The sequence below is a fragment of the Trichosurus vulpecula genome, chromosome 3 (genome assembly GCF_011100635.1).
Source record: "Trichosurus vulpecula isolate mTriVul1 chromosome 3, mTriVul1.pri, whole genome shotgun sequence".
Lineage (NCBI taxonomy): Eukaryota > Metazoa > Chordata > Mammalia > Diprotodontia > Phalangeridae > Trichosurus > Trichosurus vulpecula.
Window position 1 is genome coordinate 113,860,537 of NC_050575.1, and position 27,551 is coordinate 113,888,087.

The window sequence follows — 27,551 nt, forward strand, 5'->3', positions numbered from 1 at the left end:
GACCTTTCTTTCTGACTTCCTAAGTTGTCTTGGGATGAAAATGTCTCATCCCAACCTTTTGTTGGTTCTTCCCCTCCAGAATTTTATTTGAGGCATTATTTTAAAGTCGTTTAGAGAGGAATGTTGAGAGAGCTCTGCTGCTTCCACGCCTCTGCCATTTTGGCCCATGTTCCTCATTTCTAATGGCACAGTAAAATTTCATTGCATTCCTATACCACAATTTGTTCAACCATTTTCCAACTTATAGATACCTATTTTATTTCTAATTCTTTGCTACAGAAAAAAAAATGTTGCTACAAATATACTAGTACATATGGATCCTTTCCTTCTATCCTTGGCTCACTTGGAGTACGTGCCTAATCATAACGTCACTGGGTCAGAGGATACAATTCCAATTTTTTCTCAGAATATTTTTAAAAAATCGCAGATCCTCCAACAGTGGGCTAGGTTGCCTGTCCTTTCATATGACTTCTAATAACTGCTATTTTCCCTTTTTGTCCTCTTTGCCAATCTCAGAGGTCCGAGGTATTTTGTTTTAACTTACATAATGGGGGACTAGCCAATGAGGGCTCAGTCCTTAGAGCCTGCTCAGATATGCCCTTCCTGGTGGACTATACAGAGCATGCACAATATTCTCTCTCAATCTAATATGCGGAACTTTGAGGAACCAGTTTTGAGCCATGAGTGACTGAGGGGATGTGAGTGACTTATGTGTTGATGAAAAAAATATTCTAGTTATCTTATGAGCTATGAGCCCATGAATGACCTCAATAGATGTTTTGCTGGAACTGAGTGTGCATGCAAAAGATTTGCAAATATTTTATTCTCTTTCTTGGCAGCTTCCTAGTGAGCTATGGGCCTCTGGTAGAAGAGGTATTGGGATTTATCTCCCACTTGGCTACCATATGTACCTGCACACATGGTATCTGCTCCTTTTGTCTCTTGTGTTTCTTCTTCCCTGATTATAGGTAAATGAGTATCCAGAGACAAGGTAGACCAAGATATAAGCTTGTTAGTTTTGAAAAGTTGGAAAAAATCCAGCAGAGGTTTAGTTGTTGGAGTTGGTAATGGAGTGCACTGGTGGTTGCTGCGTCTGGGTCTAGTAAGAAGCCAGTTTTGAGGAACAGCATGCTTGACCAAGCCCAGTAATGGATCAACCTGGCAGGGGAGATACTGGGTCCTGCAAGAAAGGGAGGGACTTGTCCAGCAGCTATGCTAAACCCATAAGTGAACTTGGTAGGGACTCCAAGAATAGAAAAAAATATTCCCAGGACTAGGAGGCACCCCTTTGCCATATCTGTTCCCTATATGTGTGTCTTAGTAACTTTGTGTTTCAAGTTTGAGGGCACTCTCCCTAGATACTTGTGTATATGGAAGAGAGAGCATTCCTGGGTGGGGCATAGGTGGAGAGATACCTATTAGTTAATTGTTTTTAAACAGCACACTAGTTGGAGGCTTAAGACATACTATCAGGAGCTGCAACTCCTCATGGTTATCTCTAGAACTCTGAGGGGAAAAGTCATTAACCCACCTTTGGGAATCCAGCATGTCAATACAAGTGGAGGTTGGACAGGAAACCCAGTCTTGGGTTGCTATACTTAGATTTCTCTAATTAGTGAAGTAGAACATTTTTTTCTTAGGATCATCAAAAATGTGTATGGAAGCACGCTGACCTCCTTCCCCTTGCCTCATTGGGCTACCTAATACAAAATAATATTAGGACAGAGCATTAGTCTAAAGTCCAGAGTCTCACCTGGATGAGAAACCCTTATCAATATTTAAGCTGACTTCTAGGAAAACAATGTCCCACCCTGAAATATTTTAAAATCTTTCTTACTGAAGGCCTAACCAACTTCTAACCTACCTCTAAGTCCCTTCTATCTTGGTGAACCCAAGAAGGACTTATCCCTGAAGTAATTAGGATAATCAGACTAAGAGAAGGATAAAGTCTTTGATTATTTCAGTTAATAGAAGGGGCTCTTGGATTCAGCTTTGACTAGATAGAAGGAAGAATCTTTGGAGGGAATGGTTGAACAGGGATTGAATGGTTTTAGGAAAATAGCTCTTTAGAGTATGCACTCATTTTAAGTTACTATTATAGTTCTAAGAATGTTTCTTATACTCCTAATCATTGGATAATCTTAGGCATGGAATTTTGTCTATTGTTTTAGAATATGATAAAAATAATGTTGAGGCAACTAGGTGGTATGGTGCATAGGGTACTGGACTTGGACTTGAGTTCAAATTTGAGTTTAAACACTGTGTGATTCCAGGCAAGACATTTAACATCTGTCTGCCTCAATTTCCTCTTCTGTAAAATAGAGATAGTGACACCTACCTCCAGGGTCATTCTGAGACTTGAATGAGATAATATTTGTAAAAGTCTTTGCAAACCTTAAAGCACTATAAAATGCTATTATCACAATTTTATTATGTTAAATAGTAACTCTAAAACAGCTTATATTAGACCTTCAAAGGCAAGAAAAGAAAAGGAAACTCTATTTTTGGATCTCTCTCCCTCTGAGCTGGCATTTCTTAACATATTTTTGTGGCAAAGTCCTCTTTGATAATCTGGTGAAGCCTATGGAAATATAGTTATCAAAATATTTTTTAAAACCAAGTTTCTGGACCCTGGATTAAAAACCCTTAAGGAGAAAATGCTTAGATTAGAATAGTTTAATAATTAAAATTATTTCTAGCAGACTTGTGCCTAAATCATAGAGTACAATTTTTCCCCTTAATAGTTTCTTTTCCTTATTTGAGAACTGCCTATTCATATCCTTTGACCACTTTGGGTGGAGGTGGGAGTTGGGAGGGAGAGGGAAATGGTTCTTATTTTTGTATATTTGCATCAGTTCTTCATATGTCTTAGATTTGAGACCTTTACCAAGAAACTTGATGTATAAATGTTTTTGAAATTGCTTCCCTATCTCACTTCAGCTATATTCCTTGCATTAGACCTTCCTTTTTTTTTAACAAAGGAAAATACATTTAAGCAAAACCAACTAACTCATCAATTAATGCACACACCATTTGTTCTTCACCTCTACAATAAAAGGAAAAAAGCACGTTTTCTCATTTTTTCCCTTGGGTCAGTATAATCACATTCTTCTGCTTCACTGAACCTGTATCATTCAACAAGCCAGAACCAAATAAGTTCACCAATGGGAACAAAGGAATGACTTTGTTCTGCGTCCCTTTCCAGGTCTGCCCCAAGCTCCACCACTTTTGTTTCTCTTTTTCTTCCTGCTTTATATCCTTTTTTCTTTTTCGATGTAGTGCTCCTCTGGGTTCCCCTCCACTCCCAACTTGATCTCACAAGTTCAGTATCTGGGAGGAAGACTACCTCAGGTTCACGATGCTCTGTGGGAGCACACTCCTAAAACAATAGCTCATGGTTATTCTCGTCAGTCAGGGGACACACTTAGCTCCAAGCAAAGTTGTTTACTGAAATGGCATAGTCAGAATAATTATACAACATATTCCCCACAAACCTGGGACATACTATTCCATAAATACGCACAGCCTTAGTTGGAACAGTGGCTATATGGAGTTCCTAAGTAACATATACGTCTAAGAAACCTTGTACCTTTGGTACCATCCTCTGATGAAAGGATCCTAAAATCATACAATTATACATATAGAACTATAAAAGACTTTAGAGGTCATTGAGTCCAACCCCCTATTAAGGAAGTAATCTGATAATGCAGAGAATTATACTTTAGAACAAGCTATTTTACTATGCATACAGGTGAAAGACCAGAAGAATAAAACAATTTTCACCTCAAAGAGTAGTCTCCCACAAAGATTTTTTATTCATCTCTAAAAAAGAAGAGTTATCAATACAAATAATTCTTATCTTGCAGAGGAGGCTTGTAGAGGGTATCTTCAAAGGGCAAGAATATCAAAGATGCAGCTATCCTAGCTTCCTGGAACCAAATTTGTATCCTTGCTTTATTAGCAAGTTCTTATATGGTTAGGACAAAGACTTTCAAACCTAAAATAACATTCTGCTCTCCCTGCAAAGTAAATCTTCCTATTCAATTGACAACCAGACCTTTTTCTTTCTTTTTTTGCAGGATGGAAGGAAGGGCAATTGGGGTTAAGTGACTTGCCCAAGGTCACACAGTTAGTAAGTGTCAATTGTCTGAGGTCACATTTGAACTCAGGTCCTCCTGACTTCAGAGCTGATGCTCTACTCACTGCGCCACCTAGCTGCCCCACCAGACCTTTTTCACTACCTGATCACTCCACATTAAATACTGAGGAAACTGAGGCCCAGAGAAGTTGTGACTTGCCCAAGGTCATATTGGAAAGAAATTGCAGAACCAAGCCCCTAACTCCAAAGTCGATCTTTCCATTATATTATACTGAAGTGAGACACTACATTATTTGGTCTGGTCAAATTGATTTTATTTACTTCAATCAACATAGGCACTCTTAATACTTAATAGACAGGGGGAAAGCCATTGTTCTGATTCCTGCATCATGCCAAGGAAATTACCTAAATTCACTGAGATGTGAAATGGGGAGCACCAAGTCCAACATCACATTCAAATTACCCCCCAAATAATCTCACTGTCCCCAGAATAGTGGAAATGGCGATGGCGGATCAGAGGTCCAAGGCCGAGGAGCTAAATATAGGAAAACACCCACTGGCTAGAGGTGATGGCTGGGGGCCAGACCCTTCCTCCGTTCTCTACTGAGGTTGCATTCGAGTCTCCACTGGGGTCCAGGAAGTTGAAGGCTCCTCATATGCTTTGTGAAATTCAAATGTTGATTATGTATTTTCTATTCAATACTGCAACTTTGTTCTATATTTGATGCAAAACCCCAACCCTCTTCTTTGTCTCCAAGTGAAGAAGCTCATGAGTTCAAAAGGTCAGTCTTTCTCAGACTTGGATGCCAAAGGGTTAAGCCAGGGGTGGAGAACCTGCGGTCTCAAGGCCACATTTGGCATTCTAGGTCCTTGGGTGTGGCCTTTTGATGGAGTCCAGGTTTTACAGAACAAATCCTTTTATTAAGGGGATTTGTTCTACGAAGCTTGTATTCAGTTAAAGGGCCGCATTTGAGGACCTAGAGGGCCTCGAGGCCGCAGGTTCCCCCACCTCTAGGTTAAGCCTTCCCATAATCACTGCTAATTAAAGACTCTGGGCTTTGCTTTTGAAGTATAATTTTGTCATTGATCAGTCTAATTCTGTGGGATTTGTTATCTCAACAACACCTGCAAATCTCTCCTGCCAAGGGAACCTTGTTATTTCACATAACTTCAGTATCTGAGAAGCTGAATCATATTTCTGTGCCATCCTTGAGAATCAGATGAGTTGACCTCATGCCATCTTAAGGCCCCATCCTTGTAAATTTTAGATGGCTCTATCTTAAGCCCAGGTGCCTTTGAGTCTGGTGCTCCTGTTGAATATTAATTACTTCGAGATGCTGCTGGCCTCCATGAATTCACAAAAGCATTCCTTAGAGACAGAGAGAAGTGGGCCTAATCCCATGAGTGCTATATCCTCTTTCCTTAATGTACAACCAATCATGATCCCCTAACCCCACAATGTTGCCAATTCCATAACCAATGATATGATAACTGTTCTATTATTTGTTCTATACTTATAAAAATTAGTTGCATTGGGGAAGCTAGGTACAGTGAATAGAGCACCGACCCTGGAGTCAGGAGGACCTGAGTTCAAGCCTGGCCTCAGACAATTGACACTTACTAGCTGTGTGACCTTGGGCAAGTCACTTAACTCCAATTGCCTTGCCTGCCCCCTTTCCAAAAGAAAAAATTAGAGAGCCATAAAAAAATTAGTTGCATCTTCAATTCTGGGTCTTTGGCATAAATGGAGGCCATCCATTTACCTTTTTTTTTTTAAAAAAAAATCAGGTATCAGGCCCCTGTTAATAAAGGATATCTTGTTAATAAAGGAAACTTGGAGAATTTGACAGCTTCTTTTCAAGGCTCTGTTCATTAGCAATGCAAATGTTCTTGAGTTGGCCTCATTTGTGCTTAAACTCAGTCTCCACTAAATTCCTGGGACATTAATTCATAATCAGAAGTGGCAACCTGACCTTGGGATGGACCATATTTAAAGCAAACTTACAAATCAGCATTTTACTAACATAATCAATATGCAATTAGTGGCCTAGATTATTTGTGCCAATGTGCTAAAATACTGATTTCACCACCTCAAGGGGATTATGACATATTTAGTACACATCTAATAGCAAGCTGGGAGAACTGTTTTGAACAGCACAAAAAATCTAATTATTATAACTTACACAGCATTAATTTCTTTAAATTTGCATAACATCTGTGTAAATCATCTTGACAGAAAGACTGGCATGTGTGTCTACTAATGCAAATTCAGAATTGAGTTACTCATCTACATCATATTTGCCTTCTAAATACCGATTTGTATATGTCATCTCCCCCTTTGAAAGCTTCTTGAGGGCAGGAACTGTTTGGGCTTTTTCCTTTGTATCCTCAGGTAATAGCTAACACTTAACACTTAAGTTAACACTTAATAGTTAATAAATAATACTTAATAAAGGCTTGTTGATTGAGAGTGTCAAGAATGTCCCTAGGACAAAAGGGGTGCATCCTTACATTTCATCGTCTATGTTACTGGCCCCTTACATTCTGTAATTTCATTAAGTGAATTGGGGGCGCTCAATAGATCAGGAGTCCCCTGATCAATTCCCTGTGACATCAGTATAGAGATGTAATCAGCATATAAACTTCTACAACAGCCAGACATTCACATAGACCCATTTAGTAGACAGTCAGAGAGAGAGAGAGAGAGAGAGAGAGAGAGAGAGAGAGAGAGAGAGAGAATTCCTCTATGAAGAAACTCCCTGTACCAATGAAGGTCAGCATCTTTTCCACAACTTGTAGTAGTAGAGACTTGCTTAGAAATTTGTTCAGTTAAGTGACTTGCCCAAGATCACACATCCGGTGTGTGTCAGAGGTGAGCCTTGAACCTGGTTCTTCCTGGTTTTGAGTCAATCTATCATGCCATGCTACCTCTCAGATGAATAAATAAATATATATGTACCACACACACATACATACATATACATACATATGTATATACACACACAATACATATGCATATACACATGTATACATATACCTATGTACATACACATACCATATATATACACATACACATACATATATATATATACACATATACATACATACATACATATATATACATATAGAGAGAGGACGTTCTGTAGAGTATATGAGGGTTCTAAATTTAATAGAGTATAAGTTACTGAAAAGCAGGGATTATTTTATTTTTATCAGTCTCTTCAATGCACAGTGATAATATCCCCTTGTCTGCAAGGATTATTTCATCCTTTATATCTAGAACCCTAGTGCCCAGCACATAGTAGGAGCTTAATAAATTACATGTTGATTGATTAAATGATTCCTTCTTGGAGGAGCAAAAGACCACTAAGAGAATCATGGACCTTATGGAACTAAAATGCCATGCCCGGCAAATCAAAAGATCTGGTCCTTGTAAGTTGCCTAGAAAGTGCAGTGTATGATACATAGCTTAATAAATACTTGTTAAATGAATAAGTGGTCCAACTGATTTCTTGCTGAGTCATTTTGTCTAGGTCTCTCCATACAGCATGCTCCATGTTTATCATTTTTATGGTACTATAGTATTTCATTACATTGAGATGCTGTAATTTTTTTGAGTTTTTATTTTTAGTTTACAACACTCGGTTCTACATAATTTTGAGTTCCAGGTTTTCTTCCCCCTCTTCCCCACCTGCCTTCCCAAGATGGCATGGAATGCAATATATCTTCTATGTATAACACACTAGTCAAGTTGTGAAGAAGAATTATGACCAATGGAATGAATCATGAGAAAGAGGAAACAGAAACCCCCCCCAAAAAAAGCCCCAAAACAAAAACAAAAGAAAAAAAAGGAAAAAAAATGTGAGCATAAAGTGTGCCTCAAGCTGCATTCAGACTCCATAGTTCTTTCTCTGATGTAGATAGCACCTCCATCATGAGTCCTTTGGAGCTGTCTTTGCACCTTGTGTTGCTGAGAAGAGCAAAGTCTATCAGGGTTAGTCGTCACAGAATCCATATATCTGTGCTTCTGTATAATGTTCTCCTGGTTCTGCTCTGCTCACTCAGCATTATATCGTGTAGGTTTTTCCAGGTTGTTATGAAGTCCGTATCATCCCCATTTCTTATAGTATTCCATTACCTTCATATACCACACTTTTTTCATCTGTTCCCCAATTGATGGGTATCCCCTTTTTTTAAATTTTTTTAATTTTTAGTTTACAACACACAGTTCTACATAATTTTGAAATCCAGATTTTCTCCCCTCCCTCCCCCCTCCCTCCCCAAGACGGCACGGAATCTCATATAACTACCATGTATAACTTCGCATTGAATTAATTTATACACTAGTCAAGTTGTGGAAAAGAATTATGACCAATGGAGTGAATCATGAGAAAGAAAAGACAGAACCAAAAAAAAAAATAAAAAAACCCAAAAACAAAAACAAAAGAGAAGAAAAAATGTGAGCATGAAGTGCGCCTCAATCTGCATTCAAACTTCACAGTTTCACAGTTCTTTCTCTGGATGAAGATAGCATTCTCCATCGTGAGTCCCCTGGAGCTGTCCTTGCACCTTACGTTGCTGAGAAGAGCGAAGTATGTCAGGGTTGGTCCTCACGGAATCCATATATCTGTGGTTGTGTACAATGTTCTCCTGGCTCTGCTCCGCTCACTCAGCATTATGTCGTGTAGGTTTTTCCAGGTTGTTACAAAGTCCGTATCATCCCCATTTCTTATGGCACAATAGTATTCCATTACCTTCATATACCACAGCTTGTTCAGCCATTCCCCAATTGATGGGTATCCCCTTGATTTCCAATTCTTTGCTACTACAAAAAGAGCCGCTATGAATATTTTTGTACATACGGGTCCTTTTCCCACTTGTGTGGTCTCTTTGGGATACAACCCTAGAAGTGGTATTGCTGGGTAAAAGGGTATGAACATTTTATAGCCCTTTGGGCATAGTTCCAAATTGAGATGCTGTAATTTTTTAAAAACCATTTTCCAACTATAGGAATTCAAGTTTTATATAGGTTGTGTGTGTGTGTGTGTGTGTGTGTGTGTGTGTGTATTTTGCTATTACCAATAGAATAGCTCTGAATTTTAGGTACACATAGACCCTTTCCTCCTGTTTTAATATACCTTTTGGATAGCCTATCAATGGAATCATTGGATTTAAAAGTACAACCAATTTCATGACTCCTACTACATAATACCATATTGCTCTTCAAAGTGTTTTTAGTAGTCTGCAGTCCAACCAACAATAAATGGGGCATTATATTTTAAAGGGGGTCTTGAGAGGACCTAAGAGCCTTAGAGAACCATGGAATGAGGTTCTAATGGTGAAATGGCAAGATGTAGAATTGATATTTCTGAAGAAGGGCTGTCATGTGGTTCCTCCTCTCCCCACATACAACATCAGCCCTGGCCACACGATTAAATGATCTTTAATACACCAACTTGGTATTTACCACTTTTTCTCTTGGTATCCATGTCTTACCTCATTCTCCCCAGTTGTCTGCTGTTGGCCGTGTGCAGAGTTGTATTGAGGAGGGTGTAGAGAAGGCTGGTCTCACAGTCTGAAGAAAGAAGCAAAAAGCATTTAATTCAGTTCATTTCAACAACTGTGCATTAAGTACCTTTTATGTCCATAGCAGTACTTGGGCACTGGGAATTCAACACAAAAATGAAAAACAGTCCTGCCGTTAAGGAGTTTAAATCTTACTCACATGGGGACAGAGACTGGACCTGCATTATCATTGGCATAGGGAAATGCTGAGAAAGGAAAATCCCCCTACCAATGCAGATCAGAACCTTTTTCTTAGAAAGTTACCTAGAGACACTGAGAGATTAAGTGACTTGTCCAGGGTCACACAGTCAGGATATGTCAGAGGCAGGATTTGAACAGGTCCTCCTGACTATAAGGCTAGATCTCTATTCCCTACAACATACTGCCTGTCTTACATACAACATACAAACAGTTAAGTATATAAATGAGAATTGTAGGCGACACTAACAACTAGGAGGATCAGAAAGGGTTTCCATAAGAAGTGGTATCTGAGCTGAGTCTTAAAGGAAAGTTGAGTTTTTAAAAGATAGAGAAGGGCAAAAAAAGTGTGTTCTGGCCTGCAAACTCAAATTTGCTCTAAAATGGAGAGGCAGGGAGACTGGGATAGAAGATATCATCTCTCTCCTTTCCGTAATATCTAGCACAGAGACTGGAGGAACTCAATCAGGAGGAACCTAATCAAGGCTACAGACCAAGACTGTTACAATTGGCCAAACATCTAGCCCTGCCCACTCAGCAAAGACAGCAAGGGCCAGTGCTCTGGGCCCAGTGCCCAGGGGGCTCTATTCCACACTAGCCCTGCTATCCCTTTCCCCTGGCACCACCCTCACATCCCCACCATGAAGCTCTGTCTCCAGCTCTTCACCATAATGGCATTCCTAATCCAGAGGAGCCCAGGTAATCCCAAACTTATTAGGGGAGAGGGGATGAGGAATTCCTCTATGTTCCAGGGGATAGAAAAACACCCTGTTCTGACTATCCCACATGAAGAGATGGGCCCAGAGTATAATAAATGCAGCCACCAGTCCCCCTATGTCTACTGGATCTTGTCCTTGATAGGGATACAGAAGTTTGGAGGAGGCCAGGGTTGTCTTTGGTGGAATCACTCCCAAAGTGTCAAGGTGATGGCCTAGCCAACACAAACAAATCTCAATGAGTCACAGAAACCTAGGATGGGGATAGCAGGAATGCAAATGATGGGGCAGAATTCTTACCATAGAAGAGGCATCAGGACTATTGTGACTGATGGGGCGGGGAAAGACAGAAGGTAACAAGGACTCAAGTTTTGAGCCTGAATGACTAGGTGGATGATGGTGCCATGAACAGAGAAGTAGAGAAATCAGAAGGAAAATGGTTTTTAGAGAAGATGAGGAATCTTGTTTTAAATGTTTTGAGTCTGAGGAGGCAGTGGAGTATCTTGGTTGAAATGTCCTATGAGTAGATGTTGGAAGTATAAGACTTGGACTGGATATAGAGATTTGGGAGTAATCCCCATAAAGGTGAGAGGTGGAGAGGGGACAGCAGATTTCCAAAGAAGAGAACTAAAATGTTCACATTTAGAAGTCAGACAGAAGATGAATAATTAAAAAAGATAGAGGGTGTGGTCAAAGAACTGGGAAGTGAACCAGCATGTTTTAACGCAGAAGTCAAGGGAACTTATTACTATTAATAAATATCCTTTCCCAAAGGCCTAATTAGACTTGGGGCAGATCTCAGGGGAGGGATGTCTCCCTGACTTTGAAAAGGGGCCAAAGCTTGGGGCAAGTTTATCTTCCTTTTGTCTATTCCCTTCTGTCTTACTGTCTCTTCAATCTCCATCCCCCTGCCTACCTTCACTTCCCCTGAACCTTTCTAGTCCTGTCAACTCTGTACTTGGGACTTCAGAGTCAAAAATTAAGCCTTTCTTCCTCCCTTCTTCCCCACAGCAGGGCACATTACTCATCACCAGAGAGTAACCTTGGTCAAACGATCATTCTTTCTTCTCTGTAGGTGGCCTTTTCTCCAGAATATGCTGGGATGCTAAAGGTCACTGCAGAGCCAGATGCCTGGGTAAAGAGGTGACAAGAATGCTATGTCCAGATTATTCTCGATGCTGTGTCCATCCAATTCATGACTTAAATGATGAAGCCTATGATACTAGTAAACCAACCCCAACTCTGTTTAGTCGTTCGCACTTGCCAACCCTTCCACAATTTCGAACAACTACCCTTACAACAAAAAGAACTCTGCCTTCATTTACACCCGTCCGGCTATTTTAGAACAGCCTGGGCCCAACTTCTTCAATCACTTTAACTTCTACAACTTGTCCTTTCTGGATTGAATGAGGAATAGAATTTTGAGGGCTTCCCACTCTTGAACCATGATTTGTTCCCCATGTTTTGAATCAATTAAAAAAAGCACTTGGACTTATCTCCTGTGTCTTTCATTCGTCATATATTTCTTGGGCCCCTTGTAAGTTAGCAAGTACACTAACACCAAAAACGTTGGAATCATACTCAGAAGGAGTGCATCCGGGTCATGAGTGGTCATAAGATGATAGATTTAGAGCTGGAAGGGCCCTTGCTAGATAATCAGAAATGCCACACATGTCCTTCATTTCTGGGGCACTGCACCATTCTCATTTCACTTCTGACCTCTCCTGTTTGGTCTCCTAGCTGGTAATGGTCAACCTCTGGGTTCTTGTTTTGAGCTGAGTCTGAAACTCCACATATTCCAGGTAGATGACGCAAGACCAGGGTACACCCTCAGTAAGTTTTACCTTTTGGCTGCAGTACCCACTCTCCCCCTTAAGGTTCCCAATGCCATTTTATTTTTCCTTGCCCTCCTCCCAAATCTTCCCTGATACCAGGAAGGGATCTGATACCAGGCATTAGCAGCCCACAAGTGTGACTGTGACTCCCTGGGGTCCCTCTCCTGGGAGAATTTGCATTCTTGGCCACTGAGGAAGGAAGGACTTTCTAGTCAATGAAATTAAGCAGTGGAAAGAGTACTATCTTTGGAACTGGAAGACTTAGGCTCAAATTCTCATTCAGTCACTAAGGATAGTGTTTATTCATAGGTAAGCCACTTAATTTTTCAAGGACTTATTACAATGAAATGATTAGACTAGATAATCCCTAGGATCCTTTGCAACTCTAACATTTTGTGAATCACAAACTTCATTGTGGTTTTTTTGGGGGGCAGGGGGAGGACATGGAGAGGAGGAAGAGAGGACAAGCCTTCCTTTGCCTGTGGAATTGTGCCATAATCACTGTAACCAATAAGGGTATAAACCTACCCCATTCCCTTTCCTCCCCCTTCTTATTCATGGCTCTCTTGAGATAAAAGATGCCTATTTTAAATATTTTTTTGGAAATTCTTGGTTTTGTGTATCCAAGACAAATACCACACTTGCCTCATCTCTGTCAGACCTCAAGCTCAGGGCTTCTTAATTTTTGTGTGTGTCATGGACTGCTTTGACAGTTTGGTGAAACCTATGGACCCCTTCTCAGAATAACGATTTTAAATATATAAAATAAAATGCACAGGATTGCAATTATACTGAAATGCTGTAATCAAAAATAGCTTTTTAAAAACAAAAGCAAAACAAGGTCATTGACCCCAGGTTAAGAACCCTTGATCCAGAGGCACACATGCACAAAATCCATGCCTTGCCCAGGGCACAGGACCAATTTTGAACCCTTCATAATGACTGACCAAGTCACCATACACTAGTGACAAGGTGAGTTGGGCCAGAGATTGAGAATGGTTTCAAGGCAATCACAACCAGGCTAATGAATGTCTGACTGGCCACAGAACATCAATAACACTGCATCTAGAACTCCATTAATAAAGGGAAAGGACATAAAACAAAGAGGATGCTCAATCCTGGTAAAAGTAACATGAAGGCAGGAGGTCCTCCAAGGTCATTGAGAGACTAATTTGGCAGATAGAGGAAGGCTGAAGGGTGTTCAGTACCAGGACAAATGCAAGTTATGCCAGGCCTGACTGTGACTGTGGAAGTCATTCCATGGACTGAATGTGGAGGAGGAATACATAAGCACCATGTATTCGGTGTCTCTGATCATTGGTCACAGGGAGTTAAAGAGCATCACAAAGAATCTACTGTACTTTTCACTCTGTCCTCCTAAAGACTCGCCTTTGATCATCGCCCAGAAGATCCACCTGGAATCATGCACACTCTCATGCAGCCCAATAAAAGTGAAGTCTGTCTTTGGTACTCTCCCACCTCCTCATCCCAGTCCTTTGACTGAGTATCTGATAGAGAGATGGGCCTGGCTTCTTCTACGGAGGTCACCTATTCAGTCCTCAAAAGAGACAGCATGGAGCAAAGGACCCTTGATTTGGCAATCAGGAGTTCTATTTCTGGCTCTACTACTTGGTACCTATGGTATAGGGCTTATTACCTAATTTCTCTGGGCCTCCATTCCCTTTCTTTAGAAAAGGGAGATGTTAGAATTTCAAGGAATCTTAGGAATTATTTAATCTGATCATTTCATTGTAATGAGCCTCTAAAAATTAAATGGCTTACTGTAGTGGCAACCACACTGGCACACCCAGGATGGCTGCTAGTGCAGGTTCTTTTATCTGCTTTACTAGGAAAGACAGCTGCTCAGGGGTCAGCAATCTTCTTTAATTATATAAAATATGAACAGAGGAAATATAGAAAAGAGAAATAAAGACCAACAGACAGGGCTCTACTGCCTGAATCAAACCAATACTGCTGTATACTTTACATCCATCACTGAATCGAGAGAGCCTTCACCTCTGAGCAGTCAGGGGGTCTGAACATATGGTCGCTCAGAGTCTTGACCAGTGAATCACAAGATCCTTCTTGTATGCGAGCCCCCAAAGCAAAAGCTCACCTCTCAGAATATATATTCTTTCAGCTAATAGGCTCAGAGCCAGAAGGCATCACAACCCTCCTGACTCAGTGCCTAATTAGAAATTAGCAAAAGGTGTGTAAGCAAACAAGCTTCCGTTAATGGGCTCCACATGAGGCCTATTGATGGGCAGGGAAGATCTTATTTCCCATTAACCTTACACTCACTTATGGATACACTGCTTTTAAGTGACAGAATGAGGATTTGAATTCTAGTCTTCCAAGGGTTGGGCAGCTAGGTGGCACAGTTGATAGAACACTGAGCTTGGAATCAGAAAAACTCATCTTCCTGTGTTCAAATCTGGCCTCGGACACTTCCTAGCAAACCACTCCACTATCTTTGCCAAGAAAATCTCAAAATGGGATCATGGAGAGTCGAGCATGATTGAAAATGGCTGAACAACTTCAAAGGGTTAGACTATATGCTCTCTAGGCACAATTCTACTTGCAGCATTCTACTGTGTTCTAAACCTACAAGGTCAGGAATATTCTCCAAATTGCAAATACTCCTCTGATATTAGAAGTACCATACATCTAAAATGGATGAAAGCTTGCTGCTTAGGAACCCTAAATGCAAAGCTTGTCCTCCTTGGAACTAGAAATTTTTCTGCTCTATGTCTAAATGCATCCTCATTTTCAAATGGTTCAAAAGACCCAGGACACTTCAACCTAGGTCTTATTGAGCTAGATCTATGACCACTAGATACATTGATCTAACTTTCTATTTCCAATGGTCTCCTCCTAGGATCTGTGCTATCTGGTATCCTGAATCTGTTTTCCCTACCAGTGAGTACAGATGGGCCCTCTGACCATGACAACTCAGACAGATGTCTAAGGAAAGTCTAGCTAAAGAAACAACTCTTGTCCCAGGCCACTGACTTCAACTAGTTAAGGATCTGATCTCACTTCTGTCTGGTCCCAGTGTGGTGGAGACTAGCAGCTATTATGAATTGTGTTGAGACCCATGTGGTACTGGAAAAATCAGTTACTGTTAGAAAACCCCTAGACTCTGACAAACACCCCCAGAAAGAATGGACTCAGATCTCTTCGGCATTTAGCAAATATCCCTGGGGCCCCGTGACTCCTCCAAGGAATGTCAATAGATAGGACCATCCCACTGAATGATAACCTGTCAGACCCTTTTGGTTTAGCAGATATCCCTGGGGCTCCGTGACTCCACCAAGGAATGTCAATAAGATTATCCCACTTGATAACCTGTCAGAATCTTTTGATCAGTCAGGACCTTTGTTCCTGTTCCCCCCACCCTGTGACCTGGCCTGTAAGCTCCAAAGAGATAATTAACCTCTGTACCCTGTATTTTCTATATAAGCCACACCTCCACTCCAACTCAGGGCCATTTTGATTTGGGTGGAACACCAAAATGGTCTCCGGCTAATAAATTCTCCATTTAAAACTTATACTCTGTGGCGTGTCTCACTCGCTTCTGGTACAATACCCATACAGTAAGACAGGAAGGTCCTTGCCACATAGGCTAGTTTTTCTCTAAAAAGGTAAGAAAACCATCTTAAATATAAATAAATAATTTATATGTCACCTACTATGTGCAAACTTTTACAAATGCGCAAATATTTACAAATGTTATCTGATTTGATCCTCGCAATAACCCTGGGAGGTAAATGCTATTATTACCCCCCATTTATGGATGAGAAAATTGAGACAAACAGAGCTTAAATGACTTGCACAACTAGTAAGTGTCTGAGGTCAGATTTGAACTTGGGTCTTCCTGTTTCTAGGCCCAGTGCTCTATCCATTCTTCTACATGCCCCTCAGCAGGAGGCCAATACACATGTCCAACTCCAAGAATTGCCCCCATAATGCTGTGACCCTCTGGGACTCTCCAGTCCCTTTAAGAACTGACAGCTGAGGAACACTTTGCTGAGGTGAAGAAGTAGCTACTTAGTGTTCCCCATAAGCATCTCGGCGGATGGTGTAGTGGAGAGTGTGATGTACCTGGGGTCAAGAAGACCTGGGTTCAAATTCTACCTCTGAAACATTCCATCTGAGGGACCTTGAGCAAATAGTTTTATTTTCCTTAACTTATAAAATGACGGGGTTGGATTTGATGACCTCTAAGGTCCCTTCTGACTAAATCCATGAGCCATATCTTTTGACCATTGTAGAAGATTTCACTTGATTCAAAAGTCTATTGAAGGAGCAAGGAGCAAGACTTCGCCTCCCTTCTTGTTGGGTCAGCATCTTTGGGGACATACCCACTGTCAAATCTCCTGGGGATTTCCAGCAGGGGTAGGGGTGAGAAGTAAGAGGAGATTTCTCTTGTTCCCCCCTCCGAATGGAGACCTGAAGTTCGAGCATATGGCCATGGCCATCAATTTGTGCCTGCCTAGGTGAGCCTGAGTCCTTAGATGCCTTCTTCTGCCTTTGGATTTCTTCCCTGAACACAGATTTGTGATCAGCAACCAGAAATCTTGAGCGATAAATGTTATCAGTTGTGGCTGCTCTCTCATAAATTCAAGAGTTCCTAGGTTCCCGAGTTGGTGCCCATGGCCCAAAGAGAAGCAGTCCCTGTAGACATCCCTCTTCTTGCCACATCTGATGGTCTTTTGTCAGTCCTCATCCTTCTCACTGTTGGATTTGACATTCTTGGCCACCCTCTTCCTAGATACTCCTAGATGTCCTCTCTGGGTTTTTATCAAGCTACTGTTGGTGGTCTTCTGCTCCTCCAGGAATGAATCATTCAATCAATCAATATGTAATTTATTAAGCTCCCACTATGAGACAGGTACTGGGGATAGAAACAGAAAGGATGAAATAATCCTTGAAGACAAGGAGATTATATTCTTACAGGAAAGGCAATGAGTTCGTGAAAACATATTTCCAGTATAAATGAAGCGCATAGCTGTTCAATCCAAGGTAGTTTGGGAGGGAGAGCACTAGCAGCGTGTGTGTGTGTGTGTGTGTGTGTGTGTGTGTGTGTGTGTATGCATGTGGTGGAAGGAAGGGGGAAGAGAGATCAAGAAAGGCTTCCTGCAGAAGATGTTACCTGAGATGCATCTTAAAGGAAAAGAGGTGGATGTAAGGAGGTTTTGGGGGCAGCTTAATACTGGCTCACCATCAATTCAGGTTCAATATGACAGAGAAACTCTAAAGTCATGGAGCAGTTAACAAAAGGGGTTGACCTAGCTAGAACATACAAAGATTCTCAATATAACAAATCTTAGCTTCACCTTTGGTACATGTCACCTCACCTCCTTATGGAAATGCATCTGGTCAGAATGGCAAGGTATGGTGACTCCTACATCCTTGGAACACTCACCAAATTTGAAGGCCCAGACTCCATGTGGGTGAGACTTTTATGTCCTTAAGAGACCAAGAAGCTGGTCCTCAGTACAGCTTTGTTACCTTTCTAACTCATGTTGTGGGAAGCGGTGGGGGGGGGGGAAGACATATGGTAGGCATTTGATAGATGTTTATTGATTAATTATTCAGGAGATTTCTAGAAAATGTGACTGCCTGAACAGGAGGCAGAGGACCCCAGCTCCCAAATACCTACTCCCACAAAAACCTGAGGCAGCTAGGTGGGATAGTGGATAGAGTGCCAGGCCTGGAGTCAGGAAGACTTGAGTTCAAATCCAGTCTCAGACTCTTCCTAGCTATGTGAACTTAGGCAAGTCATTTAACTTCTGTCTACCTCAGTTTCCTTATCCATAAAATGGGGATAATATTAGCTCCTAACTCATGGAGTTGTGAAGCTCAAATGAGCCAATCATTATAAAGCACTTGGCACAGTGTAAGCAGTATGTAAATGTTAGTTATTATTATTTGCACTAGACCAACTAATGCTCAAGATACCCAATGAAATATTATAGCAGATGACTTCTTTTATCCCAGAACTGCACAAAAAGTCATCCAATGGGGCACAGGGGACCCTAACAAGCCAGTGACAGAACAGGCAAACAAGCCCAGACTCTCAGCCCGAGCAGCAAAGGCCAGAGACATGAAATCTGAAAACAGGGCTGTGCTAGAGTCAGTTCATTCTTGTAGTTCATCTTTCATTCTCAAAAAAAAACAATGATGTCACAAGTGTGATGGATTTGAGTGAGGCAGAGCTGTGCCAAGTCATCAGGCTCTTACATATGTGCCTCACTACTATTGTGGTCTATGTTTAAGCCTATTCCTCCCAGCTAGGTCGTATGGGCTTTGTAGAGCTGTTTGTTAAATTTTCAGTGCATTGTTTTGTTAATTGTCTAGACTTAGGAAAGTGATGTAGAAAATGCTAATAATGCAGATCAAACTTTAAAAGGATGCTGTGCATACAGTTGAGGGTGCTTTTCTGAAGCGTGTTAAACATTTACTGAAAAGCTTTGGCTGAAAAGCTAGGTACCTAGTGGCAGAAAGAGTGGAAGACCTTCTGAGAAGGCCCCTGGGTGGTCAGAAGGTCCCTTAGATGCCCTGAGGAACAGCAGCATCTTGAGTGGTACTGCAGTACTCAGACCATGACAACCTAGGCATCCAAGAGTTCCCAAAGTCCCTAACATTCTGTCCCAAGGTGACTTTGTAAACTAGTGAAAACTGGTTTGACTGGCATAGTCACAGTACCCCATGTAATTGGGGGGAAATGAAATATTAAATAAATATATTTAAAAAGGGAAAAAAAAGCCAAACTATTCTCTTTCCCTCAGACACTTAATAGCTGTGTGATCTGGGGAAGTCACTTAACCGCTGTTTGCTTCAGTTTCCTCAACTCTAAAATGGGAATAATAAATAATAGTGCCTACCTTGCAAGGTTGTTCTGAGGATAAAATTGTTAATATTTGTTAAAAAAAAGTGCTTAGCTGCCAGAAGAAATGACAAGCAGGATGCTTTCAGAAAACCTAGGAAGACTTTCATGAACTGATGCAAAATGAAGTGAGCAGAACCAGGAGAACATTGCACACAGTAGCAGCAATATTGTACAATGATCAACTGTGAATGGCTTAGCTATTCTCAGCAATACAATGCTCCAAGACAATTCTGAAGGACTTACGATGAAAAACGCTTTCCACCTCCAGAGAAAGAGCTGATGGAGTCTGAATGCAGATTGAAACATACATTTTTTATTCTCTTTTTTATTCTTGGGTTGGTTGTGGTTTTTTTGGTCTGTTTTTCTTTGCAATATGGTTAATATGAACGTGTGACTCAAAATGTTTAATCTATATCAAATTGCTTGCCTTCTCAATGAGAGGGGTTGGGAGGAAGCGAGAAAAAGAGTATGGAACTCAAAATTTTAAAGACCTTAATGTTTAAATGTTTATTTACATGTAATTAAGGAAAAATAAAATAAAAATTAAATGTAAAAAGTGCTTATCACAGTGCCTGGCACATAACAGCTACTATATAAATATTTATTCTCTTCCTTTCCTTCCCTTCCTCTGCAGACATAATTACAGACACAAAAGGCCCTGAAGATACAGCATTCTGAACTTCAGAAATCCAGAAGTCATAATCCCAGGAGGTGAAAGTCAGCCCAGGAACCCAGGAGACTCAGGGTGAGTTGAAAAAAGCCAATAACTCCATCCCAAAGAGGATCAGGGAGCAGAACCTAGATGACACAAAGTCTCAATTTAGGAACAAATCTGGAGAAATGAGTAAATCAAAGAAAACACTGTACAGTATAAACATTATCACAGATTTGGAAATCCCCCCAAAGGCAAGAGTAACTCTTTAACGACTACAGAGGCAGGATTTGAACCCACATCCTCTTCCTCGAGTCAGTGCTCTATTCCACCATAATCCATTGTTTCCTGTTGTTGTACTAATGGGCTAATTCAGTGGGCTTCAGATGTTGACACCCAATTGCTTGGAATAAACTGAATTACAAGACCCAGTCTCTTCTGAGAGCCAGTAGATCTCATCAAGGAAGCTCTGTAGTATTTGGGTGATCGATGTAGCCTCCACAAGGTCACCAGCTGCCATATCTAGAAAGCCTCTTCCTCCAGATGAAATCCCTCTTCTATTTGTTTTTTTTCAAAGACCGCCCTTTAGGGCAACGGTGGATGTCTTTCTCAAGCTTTGGTATTTGAAACTGAAAGTAGAACAATAAAAGAAAATGTGACAGATTTGTTAATGTTTCTATATCAAATTTTTTCAAAGCCTATAACACCAAAACCACTACATTAGGACCCTAACATTTTCCGTGTCCAATGTGCTATGCAAGCACATGGAAATAACACTTAAGAAAATAAATTTAGGAATCACAGTTGAAACATACCTAGAGGAATTCCATGCTGTAGGCAAATAGCATACTGTGATACATCTCAGGGAGAAGTTGCCACAAGAATTAGAAAAAAAGATCACAAAAGATATTCTTTTTGAAAGAAATGACCTGGAAGCCAACAATGACTGCTAGGACCCACGGCTGCTTCCTCATATTTAAAAAAATCTTTATGAGGGTTATTGATATGTGTATTGATTTTTATCAGCCTCTGCTTGAAGACTCTTTCAGTAGCTTCTATGACATCCATTTTATCCATTCCATTTCTTTGAAATAAGGTATACCCCTCCAGAGTAAGAATCTAGTCATGAATTTCATTATATCAAGTCCCAGTTAGACCTATGAGATCAAATTTGCTACCCTCTGTTAGGAAGTCTAGTTCCTTTTGTTGGTTGCCTAAACTTTGGTCATTTGTGTATAGACATGAAGTCATGTACTTCTACTGGTTTGAGGTTTTGGATTTAGATGGGTTTTGTTTTGGTGTTTTTGAGATTAGGTTGTTCTTTCTTACCCAGGCCAGAAGTACAGTGGTCCCTCATAGGTTCAATCTCACTACTGATCGGCTCTGGGTTTTTTTGACCTGTTCTGTTTCTGACCTGAGCTGGTTGCTCCTTTCTTAGGCAGCCTGCAGGCCCCTGGCTTTCAGGAGTTCACTATGTTGATGCTAGACTTGGGTGGACATCTGATCAGCTTAGCTCACTGCAACTCAGAACTCCTGAGCTCAAGCAATCCACTATCCTCAGGCTCCTGGCAGAATCAAAGGCATGTCCTATCACTCCAAGCCTACTAATTCTTTTCTTCAATTTGTTTCTCCTTTGAATTTGGCAGTGTCCCAGGGCTATTCTTTTTGCTTCCTTGAAGCTGTTCTGTATGACATTCACTTTGGAAATATAACATAGATGGTCTCCTTTCTCCTTCCCCCATATTTTTCTAGTTTAAAGCCTTTTTGGTTAGATTTTTCAAGAAACCTGACAAATTCTCACTGGACTATCTAAAGTGTATTCCATCTGTTGTTGGGAATCAGTCAACTCTCTATTATAATCTGTGATCCAGAAATCCAAATTCTGTTCTCAGACATCACCTTCGTATACAGCTCTATTCTTTCCAAAGTAATTAATTTTTGCCTTCTTCATCCCTTGCCTTCAAAAGACAAGAATGAGGAGCACAGAACTTATGTCCTTGTGGCCTTAAGTTCCTTGCCCAAGCAAATTTCACTGGCAATACCTTTTAGGCTTCTTCTGGAAATGTCATTTCCATGTGAATCACCAAAAGTGGGTAATTGTTCACTGGAAGTATTGGAAGGTTCTCTCTTGTGCTCTCATGCTTCAGAAGAACAATCTCTTGATTGTTGGGGCAGATTGTCAAAATGCCACAGTACCCCTGAGCTGGGCAATCACTAACTCCTCCTACTCTTTTCTTCTTCCTCTGGTCTTTACTAAATAATGAATGTCTTGCCTGATAGTGTCCTTGACTCTACTCTGTCATCCTTGGGAGGATTGGCAGCTTCTTCCTCTTCAGAGCAACCAGCACTCTCCTCTGACTAAGGAAAACTTCAAATCTAGGCTCTTATTGAATGTGTGCCCCATTTCTTTTCCTTTCTCCTCTGTATAATACGGCCATTCTCTATTATCCTGACAAGGATCAAGTCTTCCCCCTTCTATCTCCCATTGGAGCCTTGCTTCTGTTTCCTTTATAGTAATAAGAGCTAACATTTATATCACACCAGGCATGGTGCTTAGTGCTTTACAATTATTATCTCATTTGCTCCTCACATCAACACTGGGAGGTAGGTGCTATTATTATCCACATTTTACAGATGAGAAAACTGAGGCAGCTAGAAGTCAAGTGACTTGCCCGGGGCCACACAGCTGGTTGTCTGAGGCTAGATCTAAATTCAAGCTTTCATAACTCCAGGCCCAGCAATCTATCCACAATGTCACCTAGCTGTTCTTCATCCTCCTGAACACCTGGAGTATAGAGAGGCTCCCCTTACCTTCCCTTAAGAAGGGAGATTAACCTACCCTTGGAACACAAAAAACAGTCACTTCACTGTGGCAAAAACGAAAACATTGCCCAGTTGATGTAAGTCACTCCACAATATCTCTATCTGTAGTGGTTGAGATGCTCAGTCTTGTTTCTTGAAACTACTTGTGGGTATGACCACTTCCAGCTTAAACACCCAGAACAGTCAATTATTCACTTTACAAATTTTGCAATTTTTTCCAGCTAATTTTCCCCACCTCCACAATTCTCTCTCCAATTACTTTTAACCTCCTATTTGTTACATTTACTTTGTCTTACTTGCCTTGTCTTCCTTTATTCTTAAATCTTCTTCTTTAGGTTCTGCTGACAATCCTCTCTTATCTAAATCTCTGTAATCCATTTATATCATCACTGTCTTTGGTAACACTTTTCTGGAACCTAGAAGTCAAATCTGGGCCCAGAGATTGTTCTCTTTAAATTTTTCTTCAATTTCTCCCAAATTTTGCCAAATTTCTCCTCCACAGAGAGTTAACTAGCTATACATACATACATACACATATACTTATGTGTATATACATATATATGCATATATATTAGCTAACCAGCATTTGTATAGCACTTCAAGGTTTGCAAAGTGCTTTAGTCAATAAACATTTATTAAGTTCCTACTATGTGCCAGGCTCTTTACAAATATTATTTAATTTGATCCTCACAACTCTGGGAGGTAGGTACTATTATTACTCCTATTCTAATAGCTGAGGAAACTGAGGCAAACAGAGTTTAAGTGACTTACCCAGAATCACATGACTAGTAATTGTTTCAGTTCATATTTGAACTCAGGTCTTTTAAAAAATTCTTTTTATTTACTCCATTAAATATTTCCCAATTACATGTAAAAAATTTTCTTAGCAATCTTTTTTAAAATTTTGAGTTGTAAATTCTCTCCCTCCCTCCCCGCAAGCAGTTTGATATCAATTGTACATGTGAAGTCATGCAAGATGTGTTTCCATACTAACCATGTTGCAAAAGAAAACTCAAACTAAATAAAACAATAAAAATAAAGAGAGTAAAAAACTATGTTTCACTTTGTATTCAGAGTTCATCAGTTCTGTCTCTGGAGGTGGATTGCATTTTTCATCATGAGTCCTTTGAAACTGTCTAGGGTCATTGTATTGCTGAGAATAGCTAAGTCATGCACAGTTGATCATTGTACAATGTTGCTGTTACTCTGTATAGTTGTTTTCCTGGTTCTGCTTACTTCACTATGCATCAGTTCATATATGTCTTCCCAGGTTTTTTGGAAACCATCCTGCTCATCATTTCTTACAGCACAACAGTATTCCATCACAATCATATACCACAATTTGTTCAGCCATTCCCAATTGATGGGCGTCTCCTCGATTTCCAATTCTTTGGAACTGAAGTCTTTCTGATTCTGAATCCAGCATTCTATCCTTTGTTCCACCTAGCAGTCTAATAAAGATATAATGTTGGCCTGGTCAGAACAGTTCATAGTGTCAGAGACTGTAGATTAGATGGTGGCCCATATGCAGGACAAAAGGTAGTAGATTAATCATAAGTAAATTCAAGGCCTAGACTGCTCAGTCAAATTTTGGATGATACAGGGGATTTGGGACACAGTTCAGAAGAAGTTACTTACCTTTGCTTCCTCTCTAAAAAGAAAGCCCAGAGGCTTATTAGACTCTAAGTTTTGAAGAAATCATTTTTCCCATCTGATGGTCCCTGCTTACAGAATCACCTACAAGTCTGCCTCTTTCAGATTGGACCCACAACAAGCTACATTCCTGAAAGACCTAAAGTGCATTGTCCAGAAATCTCTCCTGCAAAGACCAGGCTGAGTAGAACCTTTGACAGGCACCCATGGGTGGTTGGAACAAGTGATTGTTAGGCTTCTGAAGCTATGATTGGGTGGAGGGGGAAGGTCTTTATAGACAATCTGTCTTATATTAAATAGATTTAATTGATACAAATATATAAGAAGAGTCATTTCCCCCAAAAGAAAAATGTTCAAAGGATACGAACACGTACTTTTCAAAGGAATGTCATCCAAGCTATCAGCAGCCATATGCCAAAAAAGGTTCCAGATCACTAAAAACAAGAGAAATTAAAACAACCCTGAGGTTCTACTTCACCCCCCTCAGATTGGCAAAAATGGCACAAAAGGAAGATGCTAATGTGTAGAGGGGCGGTAGGAGGACCTGCACGCTAATGCACGATTGGTAGATCTATGAAGAAAGCCAACCATTCTGAAAAGCATGCCTGTCCTTTGACCCAGAGCTGCAAAGGGAACCTAACTTCAGAAGGGAAGGAAGAAGGGAAGATAGAGGGCAGATATGGAAGCTGAACTAGAGGGCTCCTGCTGTACACTTCTGGCTACAGGAGCAAGACCATCGTTTCCAAGACTCTCTCACATGCTCCCTCAAATGGTTAGATAAGAAATTGCAGCTAAATGTAAGACTGGCTCACAGATTCTCCTTGGCAGGGATACAATTACTAGAAAGCGATATAAAGACATCAGAGAGATGCTCAAGACCTGAAAAGGAGGTTGACCCAGTATGGATGGAGAGTGAGTGACATCAGATGGACGCCTTGTGTATTGGTATATCACATTAAGGTTGGGGAGCCACTGTGGGGCAGTGGAAAGTGCGTTGACCTTAAGTTGAGAATCTAGGGTCCAACCTTAGGAATCCTGTTTATTGTGTGACCTTGGGCAAGTTCATTAACCTCTCAAGGCTTCAGTTTCCAGGTCTGTTGTAAAATAGTGGAGTCTGACTAGATGGCCTCTAAGGTTCTTTCCATCTCAAGAAATTTGTTCCAAAGAGGCTTAGATGACAAAGAATCTCCCAACTCCCTTTCCCAATCAGAGCCATCCTTCCCCATACCCTCCCCAGCACATCTGCTGGACCCATTCTGGAGGCATTCTAGGAGAAAATGGACAAGCATCACAAAGGATGAGTCTAGGGGGCTAGCTCTGAGATGGTCTGTAGTAAGAGAGGTAAATAGCAGGTTTTCCTTTAAGACTGAGCCTGTTCTAGCTACCCTTGAGGACATGCAGAATGGCATGTGGAGATCCAACTATATCTTGGTAAGCCTCCTACGCCTGTGCAAGGCAAGACTGTACAAGATAAGAGGTTGTGGGTCCGGAGCCATCCTCGCGGCTGTGATCCTCATGGGAAAGAACAGAAACATTTCAGTATGGGTGTCTACATGGGAATGATCGGGAATGTTGCAATATAGTGAGCATGGTGTATCTAAGCTGCTGGGCTACGGGAGACACATGGCAGGATGTCCCAGTAAAGTATCAAAACAGTCCCTGTAAAGTAACAAAACAATGTATTAGGTAATGGTTCAGAAGTGTTAGGTAATGGTTAAGAAACAGTATAAAAGTCTGTTGCTTGCTTGGATAAAGTTGAGTTCTGATTCAGACTCTGCCCGACTCGTGTCATTTCTCCACATAGCACCTGAAGCTGTTGGTCGGCTTCAGATGAGAAGGCAGGTATGAATTGTACACCATATCATGGGAAGGATTGCCTCCTAAACGTCAGGGATTCCCTTTTGCTTCCAGGATTGAATATAAAATGTTCTACTTGGTGTCCAAGTACCTCCTCATGGTCCAGTCCTTTTGACACCTTACTGTCTTCCACATACTCTGTGATCCAGGGACACTGGCCTCCTTTGCTGTTTCAAACATGACATTCCACCTTGCAGCTCCAGGCATTCTCATTGGCTGTTCCGCATGCTTTGAATGCTCCCCCTCCTCATCTCCACCTCTTGACTTCTCTGGCCTCCTTCAAGATTCAGCTAAAGTCCCACCTTGTACAACAAGCCTTCTCTAGTCCTCCCTAATCTTAATGTCTCTCCTCTGAGATTATCTTGCTTGTACACAGTTGTTTACATGTTGTCTACTCCCATCAGACTGTGGACTCCTCAAGAGCTGTCTCTTGCCTTTCTTTGTATCCTCAGTGCTCAGCACAACGCCTGGCACATCATGTGGTTGTTGGTCAGTTGTTTTAGCTGTATCCGACTGTCTGTGACCCCATTTGGGGCTTTCTTGGCAAAGATACTGGAGCGGTTTGCCATTTCCTTCTCCAGTTCATTTGACAGATGAGGAAACTTAGGCAAACAGGGTTAAGTGACTTGCCCAGGGTCACGCAGGTAGTAAGTGCCTGAGGCTGGATTTGAACTCATGAAAATGAGTCTTCCTAATTCCAAGCCCAAGGCCTCTATCTGCTGTGCCACCTACCAACCCTGGCATATCACAGCTGCTTAATAAATTCTAATTGACAACTTGACTGATGAGCTCACAGGTCCACTAACTTACTAAAAAAACATTGTGTGCCTGACACTGGGAGAGACATGAGGTATGTGACTCCTGCCCTCATGGAGCTGATAATTTAATAACAGGGCAAGATGTATATAAGCTTCTTGGGGGACGATAAGAGAGAGTTAACAAGGCAGGTGGTTGGGGGGAGATATCTCCGAATCCACTGTCTTTTCCATTAGGACTCTCTGGATTTCTGTTTCCTCTTCTATAAAATGAAGGATGAGGCATGTGGGTTCTTGAGTCTATTCCAGTTTAAATATCCTGTAAATATGCACATCCTCACTATGATGAAAATGCAACCCCTTCCTATCAGGAACCCCCTCTGCTTTATTTACTCCCAGACCTCTTCTATGGGTTTTCCTCTAGAACTAACTTTCATTTCATTTTTACAAACTCCTGACAGGAAAAAGCTGCTGCTTATAAATCATGTCTCCAGGATATAGCA